Source organism: Tursiops truncatus, chromosome 14 (genome assembly GCF_011762595.2).
Source record: "Tursiops truncatus isolate mTurTru1 chromosome 14, mTurTru1.mat.Y, whole genome shotgun sequence".
Classification (NCBI taxonomy): Eukaryota; Metazoa; Chordata; class Mammalia; order Artiodactyla; family Delphinidae; genus Tursiops; species Tursiops truncatus.
In genome coordinates this window covers 2,412,505-2,434,531 of record NC_047047.1, presented here as the reverse complement: position 1 = coordinate 2,434,531, position 22,027 = coordinate 2,412,505, and the positions used below count along the sequence as shown (strand labels likewise).

The window sequence follows — 22,027 nt, the reverse complement described above, 5'->3', positions numbered from 1 at the left end:
CTCCACACCTACACGTTCCTCCCAGGCTGGGGCACGGCCCGGGCAGCACAGCATGGTCCAAAGGTTTGGGGCCAGACCAGGTCCGATTCCAGCTGGACTAAGGGCCCTGTACGCTCCTACGTCAAAGACCCTGAGACCCCAGCAGCTTGTGATGAAGATGACATGAGACAGTGCCGAGTCTCTCCAAGGCCAGTCAACTGAAGGATCCCTGCATCGTTCCCCCCACACTTTGTATTGAATCTACTTTGCTTAATTTTTTGAGATCACCTCACAGCCTCAGCCATCAGTGATGCAAGAAGCGCAGCCTGGGAAACGCCGAGATTGTTTATGACTCTCCTGGCCCAGAGCCCGGTTTACAGTGGAGACCTAGTCAGTGCCAGCTTCCTGCCCGGCCCCTCCGCTGGGACTCTGCTCTCCATCTCACCCTTCCTTAGATCTGGGAGAGGCCTGTACACTGCTCTGTGCCCGGACTCTCCTGGAAGGAGGCCTGTTTCCACTAAGGTGGACCTGGGCGGAATTATGATGGAGTCACGCTATAGGCACTGCCCGTGGAATCCAGCACCTGGACCAGCCCTGGGCTAGACCCTTGGTGGGTGTGAGCCCAGAGTGCAACTGGGTGTCAGGTATCTTGGCCTCCGTGGGTCACCCTTCTTTAGGGCCAGCCTTACATCTAGAATGGGCTTCTGTGTCCCCGCCCTAAATATCCCTGTTTCCTCCTTCCTCCTTACAAGCTCGCCGTTAAAATCCCAGAGTATGTGGGTCAGAAACTTCAGGTGATGCTGAGGTGGAGATAGAGGTGAGAGCTAACCACCAGAGCAGCAGTGGGACTGCAAGGCTGCAGAGCGTTGTGGAAAGGACATCACTTAGGGCTGACGGGAAGGGTGCCAGCGAGGGAAGAGGGCCCGCCTAGGATCCCACTGCTGATAAAAGTCAGGGTGACAGGCCAGACCCCCTGCCACTCTGAGCCTCTGCTCCCACAGAAGCTGCTGGGGCCCCTCCACCCAGCACTGGGGACCTGGGCCTCTGCTCCCAGACCCGGCAGGTGCCCAGGAATTATTCATTTTGGTAGAAAGCCCCTGGGAGACAAGAAAGAGGGGCTTCTCCATTCCCCCTTTGCTCACCTATTTTTACCCTGGAACAGGGAGAAGGACAGGGGAGCCACCCCCATACAGCCAGCAAGCCAGTCAGTTCACAATCCACGCAGTGGAGAGAGACCCTCCACGCCCCCCGAAAGGCCAGAAGCCACCCAGAGCCCAGCCAGCCTGGCCCTGCCAACCACAGAGGGAACCCATGTGCCCCGTGGTCTTAGGCTCTAGAAAAAAATAGAGGATCAGGCAGCAGTGACTCGGAAGTCGGTCCTTTTGTCTGTGCTCTGCCGAAACATTGAGATAAAAGTGAGGCACCATCTCAGACCAGATGTTCTGAATGTGTTTCAGCCGATGCTTAGATATGTGGAAACACTAAATGTTAACTGACATTTGTGTCCCTTCAAAGACCAAACATGGAGGCCAATAAAAGCTTCCTTTCTGAGGCCTTAAGAAGATAGGTGAAGAGCTAAAAGTGATGAGGTTTAAAACTGTGAGTCATGTGGCTACTGAAATATCCGAGAAGATGTGTGTTCTCCTACGTTATGGATGGAATGGTTGTATCCCAACCCTCCTATTCATACGTTGAAAATTTATTCCCCAATGTGATGGTATTTGGAGGTGCAGCCTTTGGGAGGTGATTAGGTGGTGAGGGTGGAGCCCTCACAAAGGGGATTACTGCCCTCCTAGGAAGAGGACAGAGAGTTAGCCTTCATTCTTTCCATCAAGTATGAGCACAGCAGGAGGTTTGCCGGCTGCAACCCAGTAGAGGGTCCTCGCCGGACCCCAACCACGCTGTCACCTTGATTGCCAACCTCCAGCCTCCTGTGAGAAATGAATTTCTGTCGTTTATTAGCATTGCCTCCCCTCCCCAGTTTATGACATTCTGTTAGAGCAGCCAGACTAAGACACTGAATGAAAATATATTGATACATGTGCCTGTTACTGGAGATGTTGTTTAGATCAGAGACATACAAATATGCTTATAAAATAAAAATCATAGCATTGTGATGGATTGCACCTTCAATTTTAAAGGCAGTCATTGTTAAGTAAAACTTCAATCTATGGGGACTTCCCTGGTGGCACAGTGCTTAGGAATCTGCCTGACAACGCAGGGGACATGGGCTCCATCCCTGGTCTGGGAAGATCCCACATGCCGCGGAGCAACTAAGCCTGTGCGCCACAACTACTGAGCCTGCGCTCTAGAGCCCACGAGCCACAGCTTCTGAGCCCACGTGCCACACCTACTGAAGCCCTTGCCTCTAGAGCCCACACTCCACAGCAAGAGAAGCCACTGCAATGAGAAGCCTGCACACAGCAACGAAGGGTAGCCCCCGCTCACCGCAACTAGAGGAAGCCCGTGTGCAGCAACAAAGACACAACGCAGCCAAAAAAAAAAAAAAATATTCAATCTATAGTAGAAAGTCTAGTATCAAAAATATAAAATAGGGCTCCCCTGGTGGCGCAGTGGTTGAGAGTCCGCCTGCCGATGCAGGGTACACGGGTTCGTGCCCCGGTCCGGGAAGATCCCACATGCCGCAGAGCGGCTGGGCCCGTGAGCCATGGTCCCTGGGCCTGCGCGTCCGGAGCCTGTGCTCCGCAACGGGAGAGGCCACAACAGTGAGAGGCCCACATACCACAAAAAAAAAAAAAAATATATATATATATATATATATATATATAATAGTTGATACTAGCATTTCTATTACATATAAGTAATCTAATACAGATTGTTGTCATATTTATGACTATAAAATAAAGTATGCCACAGTGGCTCTTTAGGTAGATCTTACTAATAAAACATACAGATAAAAAAATATTTTTTTTTGGCCACGCCGCTCGGCATGTGGGATCTTAATTCCCCAACTAGGGGTCTAACCCACACCCCCTGCATTGGAAACACAGAGTCTTAACCACTGGACCACCAGGGAAGTCCTCCAAAATATTGATTTTTTTCTACTTGAACTTTTGAACATTTTCCTAAGGTGTTAGAATAAGATCATTTCCCACACTTTCTGTACCTTTCTCTGCCTGAGTTAAAATGCTCACTAAAAGGCAAGCATTTTGAAGGGTAGTAACCATGGGATAAGGAGAGAATGTATTCCAGTCGTCCACTCGGGGGAATCAACATTTTTTTTCCTGTTAAATTTTTCATGGAATTCCTGCTAATAGTGTGACAGGTATCTGACAGCAGAACCAGAAGATAAAATAGATACAGAAAGCTATTCGATTAGTGATTGGAAGGAAAGAGGCGAGAGAGTATTCAGTGACTCCTGAAAATTCTCCTTGCTGAACAAATGCAGGTGAGAGGAAACCAATGGTTCTGAGCAAGTTAAGAAATCTGAATTCTAATTTGAGAGCATATGGTGCTGATGAGACACCAAAAGGATGGACTCCCCTCACCCCTGATGGCAGAGAATTGACATGCAGTTGATGGGTCTGAGGTATCGGTGTGTGTGCCTGGGTGCGTGTGTATTTCCAAACATAGAGGAAACTCCGCTGCAGCCTTGCAGCATGAACCCAGGACAGACTTCCGGATGGGGCCGGGTTCTTCCCTTTCCCCTTTCCAATAAAAGGAAGAAACTGGAGAGAGACCCGTTTCCCTCCTCCGTGCCTGGGGATCTGGTATTTCTGGCACAATGGAGAGAATCAGGTCCTTGGGCATGAAACCCCGTTGTCTCTATAGAGTTTATCTATGTGTGGTGTGTCATAGTCTATTACGGGTTTGTGTGGGGCTGGATCAGATTAAATACGCTGAATCCAAGTCAGCCTTCAGCATATGAAAATATTGGCTTGCAAAGTATTCCTCAGTAATGAGTAAAATGCAGAATAATGAACAGTAGCCAAAAAGAGAGAAGATGTAAAGCCAATCAAAGGAGGGGCAGATGTTTCAAACGTCTTTTGCTGTTCAGGATTGTGATCCAACAGAAGCAATTATGTTTCCGCTTTCTCAATTTCCAAACAGGAGAGAGGCACGTTGAGGGTTTCCGGGGCTCTCACCTCCTCTGTACTTTGTGCGCTGAGAGGGGCGACAGAGGTGCTGCCGACGGCAACCAATGCCGAGCGAGCCTTAGAATTAGGGAGTCAGGTGAAGGCGCTGCGGACCACGCAGGTGACCTACGTACATTCAGAGACTGCCTGTGTATCTGCATATGTAAATACACAGAGATCAAGATGCCGAGCGAGCTCTGCTTTCCACCGGATAAAGGAATCACAAAAACAGAGCCGTAGTTCTATCCACAAGTGGAAAAGATATTAGGGTAGTTTCTCTACAAGCCGAGGAAGAAGGCTTTGTCAGAAAGGAGCGAGGCAACAAGATGGAGTTTCTGGTGTCTTTGGGGCCCCTGACTCCGTGACCCCCGTGCTTGGCACCAGCGGGGAGCTGGAGAAAATGAAGATGCTATGGTCTGCGTGTATCTCAGACTAGAGCAATAAAATATGTATATGCATACGTTGGGTTCCACCTTAGCAACTGACAACTGCACATCAAAAAAAGGTGTCCTTACTCTGTACGTCACGTGATAGAGAAATCCGGAACGGGTAAAGAAGAAAGAGCCGTGCACGGGAGAACCATTTCATTTTATTCCTTATATGTACAAACATGAATAATTTGACATGATGTTTAGACAGTTTCTCCCTAACTTAAGTCTTTTAATTAAAATGAAAGAAAGGAAATATGCTTTAAATATGAATGCGGGAAGGTGTGGGCTGGCAGCCCCAGCCCGCGTGCCCCTCTCTCGCCGTCTTTCGAGAACACAATAAATTCTCGTCTTCTCCCGCTGTCTTTTCATAATGTTTACAGTTGTTTTAGGCACCACATAAACCGCGCTGAGTGTGATATTCCCTTTATTCCATGTCGGGGCACATATTAAACGAGAGCCCGTCCCTTCCTCTGCTATTTACTTTTGTGGCAAATCAGCCGATGTGTTTTCCTCGACTCACCAGGCGATATTGCAGGGCTGCCTGCAGCCAGGAAGGTGAATGCTAACTTTTCAGCTTCTGCCAAATGGTGCAGCCTGGGCTCAGCACCGAGTGAATGAGAGCTGTATATTGTGGGCTGAAAAATGGGCTCTGATGTTGGCTCTCACATATTACGTGATTATTAAAATGCTGCGCGGTCCGGCCCGTATTATTTCATTTTACCTTCTGCGGGCTTCCCATGGACTGCCTCTGTTTTCTGCGTGCTTAACTTGTAAAATGCTAAACAAGTTGTGCTATTTACCTGTTTAGGATCAAATTGCAAAACGATCTGCTTAGTTCTGTTCTAAATTAAGGTCTGCGTGAAATGTCATAGCATTTATCTTTCATAAAATGAGCCAGCAAGGACACTAATTTCCTAGGTATTCAATCACTGCCCCGTGCCACTCGAGAGACAGCCCAGCAGCGAGCCTGTCCACAGTTCACAGCTCACTGACAGCCCTGAGATGGAATCATAAAAGTCAATTAATCATTAAAAGCTGTTACAAGCGCATACCGAACCAGTCTGGCACAAAATGTTAATCAGTCCAATATCAATATAATAAATTCCTGCAAATTGGAGCGATCGATACGTTTAGGGCCTAATGAATCCATCGGAGGGCACCGGGCTGCACCGGAGTCCCCGTGACATGGCAGCCAGGCAAGTGCGACATCTCTAGGCTCACTGCCAACAGAGGTCACCCGTCCTAACAGGCTGTTCACTTCAGCCGCAGTTACCACGGTGACAGCATGTCACCGCTGCCCCAGTGTCCTTCTAGGTAGGGTGGAAACCAATGCATCACTGCCCTTGATGGGTTTGTCAATAATACTTAGCCAGGGAGGGGGACCGCTCACATAACCCTCGCAGGTCTAAGTCCCCGGGCAGTTTGGTGTGATTTAATTGTCTGAAGAGGTGTGTGCTTCTGCATTTATGCAGGAACTAACCGGTGGTCACAGGAAGAGGGAGTTGGCAGTCCGGCTGGCTGCGTGCAGAAGCCTTGGGAACCCAGCGCAGGCTGGTGTGACATTAACCAGGTCGCCGTGTAAGTCAGAAGTAACCTGGAGCCTCTCAGATGAAGAATTTATTAGCTACAAAATTTTAATACATTACTCATGAGTGGAAATGGAGTCAGGCATTAATCCCTCCCAGGCTGAGGCTCTGCAGCCAGACGCCTGCCGACGGGCTGTGGATGGTGGCCAGGAAAAGTCCATCAGGATCATTGGGGCAGCGGGACCAGTGGCTGCGGGTCTCTGGCACGCCCTCTCGCTCTCTCCCCACCTTCTCCACCCCTGTGACCTCCCCCTTTGCCCAGACAGATCCAGGATCAGGAAGCTGGACGCAGACAGGACACACCCAAATGGGGCTTTCAACCAGCCTCTTCATACCTTCTGTTTTAAAACCAGAGTTTTCATGTTTCAAACCATTTTATCTTTTGCTATGCCTATTAAAAAGGACCAGTGAAGGGAGCCAGAAGCAGTTTCCACGTCGCAGACTGAAATGAAACCTCTTTAGAGATAAAAGAAATCTCGGCTACCGGGACTCTGGGGATTCATCGTGTTCCAGAACCTTCACTGTCATTTAACATAAAACATAAAGGTTAACGCTGAATAAAATAATATCCTGGCTGATTATTTTAATGGTCTCCAAGTGCAACTTCTTTTGCTGGGTTGCTGTTCTATACAGCAGGGACTAGACATGCTTCCGAGGTTTTTAAAATACGTTTCTGCTGCACCAATGGGATGGTTCCATTTGGTTTCGTCCCCAACAGTTACTGGGTGCATGTCACCTGCAGTCATTCATTCCCTTCTAGAGAAATGGAAGCGATGCCCATCCAAAGAAATGTTTATTTCTACGAGCTAGTTATTTTAAAAGGTTTTTTTCTTACCTGCGTAAAAAAGAGAGGAAAAATCATTTTTTTTCTGATGGTGGTCTGAATTACAGGAAACATCAAAATAAATGACAAATTCTACGCTAAAGAAATGACAATTCAACACATTGAGACCGGGTGATGTTCCAGGGTATACAGACAAAGGTAGTGCAGTGTCTTCGCTTAATTGCCCTGACATCGGGCTTCGTTCCTCCAGCTACGCTCTGAGAGCTAAAAATCTCTCATTGTTATTAATTGTATTCCTTTTAGAATGTAATGTCATATCGCTGCAGGCTGATCTAATGAAACATACCCACATTACCAAAATAGGCATATTTCTTTTTGTTCCACGCATTCTATCAAAATTGTCTACCCAAGACATTGTGTTAAAAATCCTTTCACAGAGTCATAGAAAGAATATCTCAACTACCTCAACATTTCTATTACACGATTACTAAAATGCCCAGGAGGACAAAACAATATAGTGCGAATTCAGTTACCCTATAAGACTTGAGAAATATTGCTAATTCCTGCCTCTGATTTATGTTAATATTAATGCTCGATTACATGCTTTGGATCCTGACTGCATACCAATTCACACAAAGGCAGGGCGCTCCGTGCACCGCAGCCCTGTGCCTCTATTCTAATGAGAATCTAAATTATTTATCTCTATTTATCCTACAGGAGTTCACTCGACCCCAGTCCCATTCTCTTTGCTGACTGCACACCAATGCGTGTAAACATGATTTCAGAGCGGCTGCACACTTCATGTGTCCTGTCCTTTTCCAGCCACAAGGCACAGTTATAGACAGTAGACAAAAATGTTGCACCACTAAGAGAATTCATTTAAGCATTTATTTTAGGTAAACTCTCCTAATTAAGTCAACTTTAACACAGACACGCAAATGGCAGCGTGCATATGTGTCTGGCGCCTAGCGACGTCTGGTGAGCCCAAAGGAAGTCAGGAACGGCAGGCCAAGGAGACGGCTAATAAATTCTGTCTCTCCTTTCTGTAACCTCTCTCCTGGAAGACCCGCTGTCTGTGGGGGGCTCTGAGGTTCTGGGGGCAGGGGGACTTCCCATGCTTTGCCTTGTGTCAGCTGCATGAAGCTGGTCTGGTGGTTCTGATTTTTCTCTGATTCTCCAGCCAGCCCAGTGGGTGGCAGAATACTTCTGAGTCCCTCTTCCTCAAGGATTTGTAGAAAGGCTGCAGGGGATGGAATGATTGGAAATCTTAGGGAGAATTCGGTCTCGTGTCTATGGTGTGTTACTCAGGGTTCTCCAGAGAAACAGAACCAGTGGGACACACACACACACACACACACACACACACACACACACATTTATTATAAGGAAGGGACTGTAATTATGTAGTCATGTAATTATGGAGACAGAGAAGTCCCCTGATCGGCCATCTGCAGACTGGAGACCCAGGAGAACCAGCGGGGTAGCTCCTGTCCAAGCCCCAAGGCCTGAGAACCAGGGGCTTCAGGGGTATGAGTCCCAGTCTGAGGGCCGGAGAAGACTGATGTCCCAGCTCAAGTCGTCAGGAAGAGAGACAGCGTCAATTCTCCCTTCCTCCACCTTTGGGTTCTCCTCATGCCCCCAGTGGATCGGACGAGGTCCGCCCACGTCAGGGAGGGCCTTCATTCAGGCCACCAATTCAAATGTTCATCTCATCCAAGAACACCTTATGGACACATCCAGAAATGACGTTTTACCAGCAATCTGGGCATCCCTTAGCCCAGTCAAATTGACCCTTAAAATTACGCATCATGAATGCCACAGCGTTCTGGGATGGGGAAGATTCCAGAGGGCCTGGAGTATGAAACAGGGTGGGTGGGAAACTGCAGGAACTCATTTACAAAGCTGTGCAAAACTCGTGTTTCTATCAGAAGAAGAGGGATTGTCAGCAATTGGGATTCTCCACCCTTAGGGAGCTTAAAGGGGCACATTACAGGAATCTGGCACCAGCTGCTGTTGAGGGGCTGTTACAGGGCCAGTTACTTGGGGCTCATTTTAATTACTGTAGGTTGAATGATTATCTGAGCTCACTAGAGTATAGCCTATCTGATGCCACTGACAGGCCCAATGTAAGGTGCACATCAAACAGAATTGAAATGGATAAAACAAAAGGTCCTGGAACATGACTTTGTATTTATATACAAAAAATTTACCAAAAAAAAAAAAAGAAAAGAAAAGAATTAATGAGCATATAAGGCAAATAGCAATACAGTGGAATGAACCCAGTTGATAACCAATAATTTGTGAAAAGGTAAGTCTATAACATTAGAATAGTGATGATCTCGGAGAGGCAGCAGTGAGTCGTGGCGTGAATTGAGATCTTGATTCCCTGCCCAGGAATTGAACCTGGGGAGCCCGGATGAAAACCAGGAATCCCAGCCACCACACCCCTTGGCTCTTGCCCCCCGTGAAAAATGCATTTCTCACGGAGGCAAAACTCTAAAAACAGGTACAAAGTTTATTATCAGAGACACAGCACAACAACAAGTGGGAGAGCACACAGAGAAGCAGTCTGTTTAGTTAGGACAGAAGCAGGGCAGAGATGCACACGGGAGAGCAAGGGTGTGGGCGTCCCCCCAATGATGAGGAGTGCAGGAAAGGGGTGGTGACGTCATTCATACAGGGCAGTTCTTCCGGGGCTCTGTTCACCTCTGGCCAATTATCTGGTTTCTTTCTCTGCACCTGCCCTGCCCTAGCACCCTCCCCAACATGCGTATGCAACTTTTTTCCAAGATGGATTACAGCCCAGAGGTCTACGGGACGGCCTTAGCATCACCTATTATGGGGTGGTGCCCCCTCCTTTCTGACCCCCAAGGAGCCTTTCTGCGCATGTGCAATGTCTCCCTTGCCCCAAGGATGGGAAACGTATGACCTCCTGATCTTTTAACAGGGTTTAGTCCCTCTCTGTCCCTGCCATAAAATGTCCAACAGCCGGTCGTCTACCCTATTTCTGTTGCTGGTTTTTATATCGAGGTGCAGATCTCAAAATGTAGACAGGAGTCTGGTCCTAAGTATGTAATCCTGGAGCCCGTTTGTTTCTTGCCTCAGGAAACGTAAACAGGGGGCTGGTAATGAACGCGAGCCTGGCCCCCATCTTCTTCTCATCCCAGGGAATGTGAACAGGAGGCCAGTTGTAAATGTCTAGCCTGGAGCGCATCTGTCTCCTGCCTCAGTGGGACCAGAGAGATAATCATTTATTTCTGTTTCCTATTATTCCTTAATCAAGTCCTGGTACAATATATAATACAGTACACACACTTCCCGGCACGCCCTGTAGAAATTCAAACTCAGATTGTGTACTGAGATTGGCTATTGGTCCCTGACTTTTATGATTCCAAGTTCCCAAAGGGGATAGGCTGAAGTTCTCAGGCCTGGTTCCATGGTTCCAGAGAGGGGCTGGGAAGCCGAGCAGTTGGGCAACAATGCAGTTTGGGGAGGAGAGAGGGTGAGGCTGGATCTCTGTGTTGGCTGAGCTCCTCAGGTCCAGTCTCCCCAGCTGGACCCATGAAGCAGGTGCCAACAAGTTGGGAGATTCCAGGGATGGAGCCATTATCCCAGGAATCCTAGCCAGCCCTAGACCAGCAATCAACCTCATGGATATTTACCCAGCACAGACAGCCACCATCACAGCCACGAGGCCCGGCTGGGACCACGACGGGTTTAGAAATGAGCCGCTGGACACCTGGAGCTCAGAGCTGGCCAGCCGCCCGTAGTCTCCGTGGTCTGCTAATCCCCCAAAAACATGACCTTTCATTTTACACAATTGAAGTTTTTGGATTCCATTCATGGCAATCTGGCCAGCTTTCACTGTACATTTTCTTTCTTTGAAAATTTCATTTTATTATAAAAGCAAGGCATGCGGCTTGTAAAATATTCAGACCATACAAATAGGTATAGAGCCAAAGCCCCTTCATTCTTACTGTCCACGCTTGACTACTGTTACCGTTTGATGTATGTTACTTTAAATTTTATATATATATATATATATATATATATATATATGTTAATAGGTAACGGAAGAAGAGTTTTGTTTTAACAAAGTTAAGTTCCATAGGCCCTAATATTAGACATTAAGGTGTGTATTCGTTTCCTAGAGCTGCAGTAACAAATTACAAACTAGGGGGCTTCAAACAGCAGAAATTGATTCTTTCCCAGTTCTGGAAGCCAGAAGTTCATAACTGAGGTGTCATCAGGGCCACAGGAGAGAATTTGTTCCGTGTCCCTCTCCTGCTTCCAGAGGCTTCCAGTGCTCCCTGGCGCGGCTTAGCTTGCAGTTTCATCACTCCAGTTTCTACTTCTGTCTTCACATGGCTCTCTTCCTTTTGTGTGTGTCTGTGTCTAAATTTTCTTTTTCTTATAAGGACACCGGTTATTGAATTTAGGGCCCATTCTGATCCAGTATGACTTTATCTGAACCTGATTACACCTGCAAGGACCCTATTTCTACTTATGGTCACATTCACAGGTTTCTGGGATTAGGACTTGAGCAGATTTTTGGAGGGACCAATGCAACCCACAACATGTGGAAATATTTGGCTGGAGATAGCCTTCGAAAGTCATGAGCAAATAGGACTGAAACCCACAGAACTGGGATTCCCTGGAGGTCCAGTGGTTAAGGCTCCACACTTCCACTGCAGGTGGCACAGGTTGGATCCCTGGTTGGGGAACTAAGATCCCACATACCCCGGGGCAACTAAGCCCAAGTGCCGTAACCACTGAGCCCGCACGCCACAACTAAGACCCAACACAGCCAGATAAATAAATAAATAAAGATTATTCTGTTTTCACTCACACGTCCCACAATCCAGTCTCTCTGAATCCGCCAGAGCTAAATGTTTCACTGGTACATTTAATCATTTCAACACTCCCCCCCTTAAAGCACTGAATACAAGCTCCAGCCTCCTGAGGGCTTCCTGCTGACGTCGCTCAGGCCCCGTCCTCCCCCTCTCCTGCTTCCTGCAGTTTCCTTCCCCTGGGTCTCTGCTGACAGGCTACTTCTCATGCCTCCTGTCTCAGCTCTGAACCGCCTCTTTGGAGAAGCCGTCCCAGACCCCTCTGTGTGACACCTGCCTCTCTAATTCCACGATTCCATCACGTTCTCCTGCATTCCTTCCCCGCACTCACCACCATCTGAAAGTCTTATTTGTTCATTTATGTGTTTGCTTGTCTATGTTCTATCTCCTCTAATTGCAGGGCAACTTACTAGAGAACAAGGCTCTGACCTCTTACAGCTGTGTCCCCCGGGCACGGCGCAAACGTCTCTCCAGAAAAATGTGTTGAACAAATGAACACAGTCTTGTCTCCCCGTTTTCTCCCTGTCTCTTGTGTTTGTGTGGGAAAAGCTATTAATTTTTTCTTTACTGAGTAGCCACCTATTTCTTTTGCTTTTAAATATGATTTTTTTTAAACTCTCGTGGTGTTTCCCAGGTGTACAATCATATCAGGTCATCTGCAAATAAGAAAAATGTTGCCTCCTTCTTTCTACTACTTACACCTCTTATTCTGTTAATTCCTTTGAGAAGTACTTCGGGAACAATTTTAAATAATATTGGTGATAACAGGGACCCTTGACCCGGTGTTGACTTTAATAGAAATAGTTCTTTTTTAGGGTTTCACCACAAAACATGACACTATAATACTGACACCAGAATGAATGTGTGTGTGTGTGTGTGAGTGTGTGTGTGCGGTTTGATCATGTTAGGAAAGTATGGACCTAGACCCATTACACGAAGGTTTTTTAAAACTCAGGACTGGATATCAACTTTCAGACATGTTTTAGCATTTATTCAGATCAACAAATGATTGGTGATTAATTTAATAGAGTGGTGAATTATATTTACTGATTTTTTTTCTTTTTTTTAACCTCTTTATTGGAGTTTAATTGCTTTACAATGTTGTGTTAGTTTCTGCTGTATAACAAAGTGAATCAGCTATATGTATACATATATCCCCATATCCCCTCCCTCTTGCATCACCCTCCCACCCTCCCCACTGATTTCTTATTATTGAACTGTCACTGCATTCTGGAGTGAACTTCATTCGATGTTTTTTTTTAATACACTGCCAGCTCTCTTTGCTAATATTTTATTCAGGCTCTTGCAGCGACATGCACGAGTGCCCAGCCATGTACGCAGTTACTTGTGTCCCGTTCCCGGTCTGGAACTGTCATTGATGAACACACTTTGGAATAAGAATATCTCTAGAAGTGAAGTTGAGGGAGAGAAGGAAAAAGAAGAGAGGATTCAGAACTCTTATCATCACACGGGTTTATAATATGGCAAAAAAAATTAATGATTTTGTAGAAATATCCTAAAGTTCAACCACAGTTGATAAAATGTCCCACGGAACATGGCTGTGGATCAGAAGATCCAGAGAGGGTACAATCATTCTTCAACAGTCAAAGTACAGAATTGTAGAAGGGAGACTGGAAGGACCTTTCGAGAGCACGTGACTACCCTGTCTAAGGAGAACAGAGCAGCCACGGAACCTCCCACTGGCACACGTGTCCCCAGGGACGACCTGGGTCCACTCCCCTATGAGCTGATGGTGGTTCGCAAGCAGAGTAGAAGCTGAGATGGACTCCAATCCAGCAAAAGTGAGAAGGATTTCCCTTTCTCCCAGCAGTGTAATCGCTCAGGTTTACCTAAATCCTATTTAAATGTGGTTTCATTAAAGATTTTCCAATGGTCTCCAGCAAAAAAGATGAGAACCAACCCCTAATGTAAGCAATGCATGGAGACACCAATTATGCTAAAGTATTTAACTTATTTCATGAGTTAAGTCTAAATAATGATGCTTAGTTCATTACAGCCTGATAAAAATACTAGAAAATATTTTGTTTGGCAAAATGGACATCCGTATATCCTTTAAAACATTCTTTTTTTCTTCCTGTCTTTCTCTTTCTCTTTTTAGTACTTGCCCTTTATAAAGATTCTTAGAGAACCAGATGGACGATGGAAAGTCTCAAAATACCAGGTTTCACATGTGATACTAATATTGGGAGAAAAAAGTGACACTAGAAATTATTTAGTTATTCTGAAACCTGTCACTTTTAGAAAAGAAAGAATTAATTGTAAATATTGTGTTCTTACATTTTCAATACAACTAGTGAATTACAAGGCAAAAATCTCTTTCGATGGTTAGCCCAGGCCCTTGCCTCCAACCTGAGAAAGAATTCCTAAGTTTCCTTCTTAGGGGGGAAATTGTCCATGGTCCCAACTGCCCAAAGGATACCCTGAGAATCTGGACAGGAGCCCAGGAGACACAAGGGAGATGATGCACCCATGTCAGCCTGGGACACAAAGGAAAGACCAGCTGAGGGCTGTGTGGGCCACTTCAAGAATCTGGTGTCAGGAGCCCTCCGTCTGGAGTCGCCCTCCCTCCGGTCCAGCTGGCCATGGCCCTTGAATCTGTGCTTGCCCTGCAGCCTTTGCCATCCCTGGTCACAACCGATCGCAGCTGCCGGAGTGGGTTTCCCCGTGGCCTCCACCTGCACTGCTGGCTGGAGGGCGCTGGCTGGGCCAGGTCAGGCTGCTTCCCAGCTGGGGCCCCAGCAGCCCATTTTGACATGAAGCCATTTAAATGGAAATCCAGTTTGACAAAGCGCAAATGACTGGTCATGAAGACGTGAATGATGCTTATGAGAATTTTATTTAATTTTAAATCAATTGTATATTCTAATTCATTAATAAAGGGAAGGAAAAAGAATACAGAGTGCTTAATCTCAAATCATTATTCAACTAAGAGAGAGTACTTGTTCATATGAAATTCTTGGGGAAATTGTCAATTTCCCATTTTCCCTGAAAAATCTATTTTTGTAGAAGAACTCAGGCCCAGCTCGTTCTATAAGAATTAAATTTGACTTTATTGGATGTTATGTAAACCAGAAAAGAAGAAGAGTCCAACCAAGTGCTTGGCTGGGTTTTTCACCATCCATTTTTGTTATCATGTAGATGGTCTAAAAATGGCATTAGTTGTGACGAAAAAACTTCATATTGGTAACAATAAAATATCTGAGGAAAATATGATGGTCCTTGTGAGAGAATGAAAGGTAAAAAATGTGCTCTAATGGAGAGACTTGGTTAGAGAGTTGAAGCTCTCGTCTTCCTTGGGCTGCTCTGCTTTCTTTGGGGGTTACGTCAAGGTCAAGCCTGGGCACTGGTGATCGTTCTAGCTCTTTCCGGCTTCCCTAGACCTAGAAGAACTACATATCTACATGTGGTCTCTTCTCTACTGTGTGAATTATGTGGGAAGGAAAGAAAAAGCACCCTCAGAACCCCTTCCCGTACCCACTCCACGGCCCAGGGGTCACCCTCTGTCTTCCCCTTACAGCCGTGCCGGGTGGCCAAGTCGCTTCAGCTCTCTGGGTCTCATTTCACTCAGCTTCGAAATTATAGTACCTGCCCCACAGGACAGCAGTGAGAGTTGGAGGAGAGATTATTTCTCAGCTACTGCGACAGGAAGTGCTTAGTAGCTGGCCAAAGACACAGTCAGCATCCCAGAAACACCAGCCACGGTTGCCCGTGCACCTGAGGAAGAGGATAAAGCTCTTCAGATGGAAGGACGGGCTTGAATTCATTCAGAGTTTAGCAAATAGTTTTTGTGTTTTTTTCAAATGGAAACCCAGTTGACTCCAACAAAGAGGCAACTGTGTACGTTTAACACGCAGTGAACAGTCACTCACAGCCGCAAAAACTGGCAAGGGGCGCAGGGAAGGAAGTCTCCGTCATGACTCCACAGGGCGATACCGCGCCCTTGGGAGGTGGGACCCGGGCCTGGAAGTGGCGGACGGGAATGCTTCGTAGTTTTATGACTTGGAAACCCCAGCTTATCCCCAGGTGCTTCAAGTCAGGTTAAACAGGAAGGTTGGGAGGAGAGTGCAGGATGTAAAGTGGAAGAGAGAGGCCGGTGCGGGGGCGGGGGGGGGGGGGGGGCCCAGAGAGAAGGAGTCGCCAAGCTGGGTGCGTGAAAAGCAGAGTCTGGGAACCCAAGCTCATCAGAGCCCCAGGCGAGCAGAGCTCTCAGTCACTGGATGTGGGGCGTATTCTCTCTTCCACTTTTGGTAAAGGAAGGTAGGGGGGAAAGGCTGCAATCCACAGAATCAAAAAAGCACAGGTATGATTTTGTTTAGATTAATATCCAGGTACAAGCTGTTATATAACATGATGATATTGAGAATTAGGAGTCAGCTCTCAGAAAGTCTTCACCCTACACACAAACCCATCAATGAAACTGCGCGTGTGATTGACAAGGTCCCGTTTTCCATCCTTTGGGTGGGTGTTCACGCTGCCCGCAGGCTCACAGGGGTTCCAAAGGCCCTCCTGACCTTGGCCTCAGTTCCCCAAGCCCAACACCAGGGTGAGTGCAGCCACGGAAGCCGTCTCTCTGGGGGTGCTGAGTGCTGGGTCTGGTCGTCACTGCACGGAGCGGTAGAGGGGTGGGGAGGGGAGGGGAGGTGCCGAGCACAGGACAGAGCTCATTGGAGCAACTAACTCGCACCTGATGTTTGAATAAGGGAGGGGCTGGGCCAGAGCTCAGATCTCTCCCCTTATGTCACTGGCCACCAGTCCATGTGCAAGGCTGTCTCTGCACCCACCCTTAATCAGTCTTTGCGTCCCCACCCCAATGCTGTTGAGTGCCGTCTAAAACAGCAATTTTAGGGACTTCCCTGGTGGCGCAGTGGTTAAGAATCCGCCTGCCAATGCAGGGGGCATGGGTTTGAGCCCTGGTCCGGGAAGATCCCATATGTTGCGGAACAACCAAGCCCGTGCGCCACAGCTACTGAGCCTGTGCTCTAGAGCCCGCGAGCCACAACTACTGAGCCCACGTGCCACAACTACTGAAGCCCGCGTGCCTAGAGCCCGTGCTCTGCAACAAGAGAAGCCACAATGATCCCGCGCACCGCAACGAAGAGTAGCTCCTGCTCGCCACAACTAGAGAAAGCCCGTCCGCAGCAACGAAGACCCAACACAGCCAAAAATAAATAAATAAATAAATAAATTAATTAATTAAAGAACAATTTTTAAAACCGTAGGGTGTGGGTGACCCCCTCAGGGGTTGCTAAGAGGTGGACAGGGGGCCTCTGGTGGAATCAAGCACACGGCACACTGACCATTCTTCCTCTCTTTCTTTCACGATTCCAAAGGGTCACTTTTCTGCCCATTCTTTAGGATTTGAAAACAGGACTCAAGATGTGTATTTTCTTTATTTTATTATTGTATCTCACCTTACCTAGTTTAACTTGACGTAAAGGCACTCCAGCCCTGAACAATGAACTGTGTGTGGCCTGGTCATACCTGCAGTGTCACAGGACGGAGCGTGAATGTGAGGTCTTCCCGTTTGCTGCGGACGCCCCTTACCTACCAGGGCGATACATTCCACCCACAGTTCAGTTGAGGATGTAATGATGTCAGCGTCCTTTTGCTTCTGAGCTGTATGACATTCACTGAGTCAAGGCCATCATCCCCTTGCCGGCTGGTCTGGATTTGCCCTAGATGGAAGATTCTGGAATGTGTTCAAGTATTACTCATCTTCAGGTTTTTTTTTTTACCCAATAAATTTTAATACTTGAATTATGACTCCCAACATTCATCGTTTTATTTCATTTACCTAAATTGAAGAGGAGAAAAAGTAGTGGGGCTTAATGAGTGACCTTCCAAAGGATTTCCAATGTCTCAGATGCTACACAATTCAAATAAGGCCTGATTCCCCTTGCCCTGCGGCACACAGACCAGAGGTAGAGCTTCGTCACCCTGACAGGCAGAGTGGGCTTGTTGGGTTTTTTAAAGGATAGAGTCCCCAGCTGCCGTTAATGCCACTGTCACTTTTCTCCCCTCCTCTTAGAGCTTGGAAAGCACATCCTATGAGAACATTTAGGTCACCAGCTCTGAAGTAATCACCTAGTCCAGGGATTAAACCATCGGAGCTCTGCCGCAGGGTGTAGTACCGAAAGGAGCATTTTACAAAAATATATGTCCATGAGGTTGATTTACCAGGGTCTCAATGAGAGCTGAGACTGTCAGCATTGGTACCTTTTAGAACTGTTAATAGAGGTGTACTATACATAAAGAAAACATAAATATGTGTCCTAGGTGTACAGCCTGATAAATTGTCACAAAATTAATTTGTTCTTGTTATTTGGATTAATAGATCTTTATGTGCTTCAGATATTAACAGAAGCTAAGCACGGTTTGATCATCCATTGTAAAAATGGGAAAAAAATAGTGCCCATAGACACAGAACCTCTGTCTCTGAATAGAGGCTCACTTACAATGAATGTCCAGTTTTTGAAACCTACATAAGGTGCAGAAATGACAGCTAGATTTTCTACTGTCCCTCACATTCTGCTTTCATTCCAGCTCTCTGACAAAGCCACATACTTATTTATCCTCCTTGCATGTGTTCTTGGGATAGTTCTGTTGAGTAGAAAAGCAGTTTCACTGAGCATCTCTGTTTCATTAAGTTTGTCAAACAACAGAATATTGGGTCTGTTGGCCAGAATTTGTTAATCTGTTATCACGGCTCTATCCCAATACGTTTCGGAGAATCTGTTTCCCAACACATTCTTGGGTTCATACTTGTACATGGTGTTAATCCACTTGTTGACTCGATAGAGGGCCAATTATTGATGCTAAGTCTTAGTGCCACTTTTCTGTGTTATTCACATTTTTGAGGAATCCTTCTCTACTCCATGTCCTCGCTCCTCTGCTGGGTTGATTCGTGACGGTAACTGATCACTGGTTCTCAAGCTTCAGAAACTTATACCATGGAAGTTGAGGGGAGAAGGAATCCAGGAGTAAAACTTCCTTTTTATGAGGAAAAACTAGCATGAAAATTCCCTATTTCTGCGTAACTTCTGGATTTGATGTGTTTGGAATATTGTCTATCAAATCACACTAACTAAGGAGCAGTGGTTTCAACATTTGCCTGGGCTGCGTCCATGCTGAGGGTTGTATCTGGGGATGTCTGGTGATCTGAAGGAAGACAGCCCAGAACAGAGCCGAGCTGCACATGGACTTGGCTGTGGTTGACAGAGCGGGGAGGGTGCCGTGGCCTGAAGTTCCCTGGAGAAGGGGTGGAAAAGGGAAGGAAAAGACAAGTCCATCTCCTGCCTCTTCTGCCACCAAGGATGAATTCTAATCCCTGACAGTGTTGCCATCAGTCAGGGAGGGACATGGGCTCCAGTGACACAGGTGACACTGACTTTGGGAAAGGGACATCCTACCAGCCTCTCTGTATTTAAAGTAAATGACCACTTAGGCAACATGGTAGAGGGTGTGCAGACCGCAGGGCTGCCCTTCCCAGGCCCCAGGTCACTTCCAGAACATGCAGAAAACACAAATAATTAAGTAAATCCAGTACTTGTGCCATGTCTTACAGTTTATAAGGCACTCGCATGCAGAAGACTTTATTTAATCCTCATTTTAAGATAAAAAACTCATTTTCACCATGAAGAGCTCAAGATATTGAGAGGTTGGGTGCTTCCCGTGAGCTCCTGAATAGAGAACACATTCACTCATACATCACTCATTCAGCTAGTGTTTATCGACAGCCTCCTCTGTGCAGGCGTTCATCTAGGCATCGGGCCATGTGAACATGAAGCCAGAGATGGCCAGCAAACCTCCAGAAGCCGGGAGAGGAGCCTGGAACAGACCCCTCCCTCGGACCCTCGGAGCTCTCAGAGGGACCCAGTCCTGCTGACCTCCTGGCCTCGGACTCCTGGCCTCCAGAAACGGGACACAGTAGACATCTGTGATGATATTTTTAGGGCGCCCCATCAAACGGACAATACACAGAGTAACCCAAACACCCCTCTGGATTTGGAAAGAGAAAGGTGGGAAATTTACGGTGGTCATTCATTCATAACATATTCTAGAGGGACCCACCCTGCACGGAGTAAAGTGTGTGTGTGCGTGTGTGCGCTCATAGGTGTGTGCACTGTGGACCCACCTGCAGCCCGGCCCGTGTCTGGGGGAGCCCCGTGCCCCGTCCCTGGGCCCCTGGCCTTTGCCCTCTGCAAGTCACTTTTCTTCTCCGCAGCAGGTCTGAGATGTCCGTGGGCTCCCACAGCCCACTTCCCACCGGCGCCCTTTGGCGGCCCAGGAGTGGCTTCAGGGGCTGAGTGGTCGCAGGTTTTGGCAATGCAGTGACCTCAAAAACCTGTCATTTTTGGGTTTATTTGCTTCTGGTCAGGCCGTATGCAAATAACCCTAACCACCAATAGTTCCTAAGCCCCAAGCCTTTGGTTTTTCATTACCAGCCCTGTGTTCTAGCCACTTCTCCGCTCAACTTAGCGCCAGTGATCTGAGCCCCTCTGAGACAACAGGCTTGAAAGGGAGGCCGTGCCCTCCCATCCAGCATTTGACCCTGGACTGGCACTGCTCTCTCCCCTCCCCTTTTTCCTCCTCGTCCCCCTCCTCCTTTCTCTCTCTCTCCCTCTCATTGTCTGGCAAAAACCAAAAAGAAAATCACCAGAGTTTCCTGAAAAAGCCTTACAAGGGCTTCATTTAGGGCCACCAGAACACCTGGCTCTTTACCTCGGTCTCTCACTCACCCCAGATTTTATGCTGCAGACACTGAGTCGTGCCCTCTGCAGAACAAAATCCCCATCCATCCCCATCCATCCCCACCCCGGCCAGGTGATGACCTCCAGCTTGAGGTCCTCCCTCTCTCAGGCCTCTGCTAAAAGCAGGAAGAAACAGCCAGTATCCACCGGAATTCTCAACGTCCCCGCCCACTTTCCCCTCGAGCTGTGACGTGATGCTCTGGGATCTGCCTGCCAGGTGTTTGCAGGAGATGATTTTGTCCAGTGTTTGCCGTCGGTGGGAAGGGTCACCGGCCCACCGGCCTGCAGTTTCTGAGTTCTTGAAACTGGCATCCACCACAAAGACAATGTGCTTATTTTAAACATTTTTGGTACCAAATTCTGTTTTATTTGGACATGATGCATGTCTGTAAAAGAGATCCAGAATACAATGGGGTTAAATTAGACAGGCATTCATTCTCGGTAGGCGACACGGGCTGGGTGTGGTTCTCTGCTCCGTCTGGCTACTCACAGTTGCCTTGTCACCTCTTAGTTCTGCAGCCAAGAAGGCTCATGTCCACATCCCTGTTCCGGGCAACGGGATAAGGAAGAGCGAAGAGGACAGACGCACCTTCTCCTTTCAAGGACTCTCTGGAACTTGCCTCCATCACGTCGGCACACATCTGACTGCCTGGCACTAAATCCCACGGCCACACCTTGCTGCTGGGGAGGAGAAGTCACCTTCCTCCGTGAGATCATGGGTCCAGCTAACAACTGCAGCGGGGGAGGTTCTGTTACTCAGAGAAAGAAGAGGGGCAAGCAGCAGACTCTGCCTTACAGGCAGCTGGACGGCCGTGGTGGACGGGGAGGCCGTGCGGGAGGCTGATCGCACAGGCTTGATGGGTCGTGTCTCGGCTGGATCTAGCGGACGTGAAGGTGATGCTGTCAAAAGTCACACCAGGACAAGAGGCGCCAACCAGACGGTCCCAGGTGAGCCTGGACGTAGGTCTCCTATGACTAGATCATGTTATGGTTACAGGATTTTTAGAAGGATGAGCAGTTACTGGACAATTCTAACTAGGATCGGGCCATGATCATAATTGAGCTTTTGGAGAAGTGTATTGGTTGCTATGTAGGAAATTGATGGGGGGATGGGTAAATTCAAACCCTTATCTTCCGTCTCCAGCACAGTCAGTCACTTACGGGATATAGAAATTCTCCCTTCCTCCGCATGGCCTCCTTCCAACTCCCTCTAATGCTTTAGTTCTCATTGCTCTGGGTTAAGAGTCAGATTCATCTCCAAGAAATGTCACATCTCACAGTTTTGTCTGTTCTTCCATTAACAGGGTTTTCAATACAATGAAGTAATTACTGAGTCTCTTCCTCTGCCATCTTTACCCAAAACCGTTTTCCAGTCACTTCCCACTTCCGATCCTGGTAACCTCACGTTTCCATCTTCTGACCCATCCTTCTGTCTTTTGAACTGATTTTGCCACTCTCCTGAAATCTTGTAGCTCTTGGTCTCAGTTCTGAGCTGCCCATCATTCTCCTTGTGTGATTATGAAACGGAG

At 47.4% G+C, this 22,027-nt stretch overlaps 1 long non-coding RNA gene across 1 annotated transcript; it reads left to right on the top strand.

Annotated features, from left to right (window-relative positions):
- Positions 1–385: 385 nt before the first annotated feature.
- On the top strand, positions 386–6,662 carry LOC141276378 (uncharacterized). The gene is made up of 3 exons (XR_012325870.1): positions 386–623; positions 5,980–6,085; positions 6,496–6,662. It is a non-coding gene; the product is annotated as an uncharacterized lncRNA (long non-coding RNA).
- Positions 6,663–22,027: the final 15,365 nt, after the last annotated feature.